General features: G+C 38.9%; 1 long non-coding RNA gene across 1 annotated transcript; it reads right to left on the minus strand.

The window, feature by feature from the left end:
- On the minus strand, positions 633 to 1,954 carry LOC109832065. Its single transcript, XR_002244627.1, has 3 exons — positions 1,554 to 1,954; positions 1,051 to 1,464; positions 633 to 936 (listed from the first exon to the last, which is right to left on the minus strand). It is a non-coding gene; the product is annotated as an uncharacterized LOC109832065 (long non-coding RNA).

Raw genomic sequence — 2,154 nt, forward strand, 5'->3', positions numbered from 1 at the left:
CAAGTAGTTGGACTTATTCATTTGAGTTGAAAAGTGAGCCCCCCCCCACCCCACACACACACACACACACACACCACACACACACAAATCAGGTCTTAAAAGGGTGTGGATTAAATTAAGTGTTCTTCTTCCTCTTAGGTTTATAATTGGATTAGAGCAATTAAAATTGGGTTAGGGAATCTGTGCAATATGGAGAAGAATCGTCCTCTCCCTCACATGAACAGAGAATAGAGGGAAAATAGAGAAGGAGAAAGTTTTTGGGAATTTTTTCCTGTAACATTTAGTGAAGGTCCCGCTTAATGTTCAACATAACCCAACTAAGCCACGTAAGATGCATGTCATGAGTCACATGGGGTGAAATTTTGCTCCGGCCAGAAAATAGGCTTTATTGTCACCATGTTCCTCTTTCTAAACTATGCCACAATAGAAAATATACCAAATTGATATTTAAGATCAACAAAATATATCAATATGATAATTTAGCCTATTGTTCATAATTGATGCAATAAAAGATGTTCCTTTGAGAATTGCCATAAAACCCTTCAGTGCATATCACCATCGTCCATAATAAAACTATGCCCAATTAAACGCCTTTTATCTACACAGAGGCCTGAATTGTAACAACTTTCAATATACAACCATGAATACTTCAACTGAAATCTGGCATATTATTATCATGTCCACGTACTTGAACATGCAAAGGACTTATAGATTTCCAAGTACATGAAACCTCAACCCCCTAACAATTTCATTTGATTGGAAGAATTAGCGATGAGGGTCAGATCTCGATCTCACAAATAAATACGATCAAATTTCCAATTTTATCTTATAGAAATAAGTGACAACGTCTACGGGAATCAATACTCATGATGAGTTAATGAACACTGGGGGTAAGCTTGGGCTGCATAACCTTCAAGGCCTAGCCAGCAGCCTCACCTGCACTGCACAGCCGGTCGAACCAGCACATATTAAAATAAGGGGATGATATCCGAATTGGTAGATTCAAAAAAAAAAAGAAAAAAGAAAAAAGAAAAATGCAAATACAAACACCTTAGTACTCAAATTGTTTCGTTCCTACCCGTATTTCACCAGGCATGCTTCTCCGACAATCTTGTCTTATAGCCCCTCTACTAGATCTATCGTAATATACAAACACATTCACCGAACATAAGCTATTAGAACAACTAGTAATACACTAAAAAGCAAGAATTAAGAGGGGTGAAAGCTCATCTGCTCCTATATGACTAGCATGATGAACCTTACTACTAGTCTGTCTATTGATAGCTTATTTAGCGAAATGAGTCGTCACTCATATTAACTATTTCCATATATAACATAGGAGCATTCAACTCGTATGAAGAAGTCATCAGCAGAATGGTTCTGTTGGCGATATCTTAATTTTTGAGCGACGCGCATCCATATGATCCTCTTCTCCGTCTTCTTCGGGGTCTCTAGCTCTCCATCCTAGTTGCAAAGGATTAGATAACTAAAAATATTTCGTTACGAACATGAATTTGAATTTAAACTGATCAACAAAGATTCTACGTACGGACCTTAAGAAAAACGAATTTGTTGCCGGAAGTGCTTTTGCGCCTCAATGTTTCCGGCGACCTCCGCCGGATGCTCTCCTTCGTAGCCTTCGAACCCAACGTAATCCGATGAATCAGAAGAAAACCAGGGAATACATGAGAAGATGCCCTTTAGAAGCGGGAGTTTGCTGCAGATATCATGAGACCAAGCCATGGCCTTTGACACGATGATCCTAATAGAGCTGAGATTTGAATTTTGCAATAGAATTTGATTCGATTGATTTCACGCCAATAAATGAGCGGACAAATAGCGCTCGGAAAGTTCTTCCCTTGGGCTGCAAGGTTCTTGGACTTTGTAAGCATTTGGTCCCTAGCTGGCTGCTTCCTTTAATTAAAAAAAAAAAAATCGCCAGACATTATTCAATTTAAGTCTGACGTAAGAACTTGAAAATGTGACTTGTAGGCTTTGACCACAAGGAGAGCATTGTGATATTTTTGTTGCTAATTTAAATTGTTAAAGCATGCCCTTCCCGTGAGTCTCATTCCTATTAGATCTATTCGCGTGGCATGCGAGCAGAGAGCCACGCGAGCAGAGAGTTCCGAGCCTTCAACATTATTTTTTTTT

The sequence above is a fragment of the Asparagus officinalis genome, chromosome 3 (assembly GCF_001876935.1).
Source record: "Asparagus officinalis chromosome 3, Aspof.V1, whole genome shotgun sequence".
Classification (NCBI taxonomy): Eukaryota; Viridiplantae; Streptophyta; class Magnoliopsida; order Asparagales; family Asparagaceae; genus Asparagus; species Asparagus officinalis.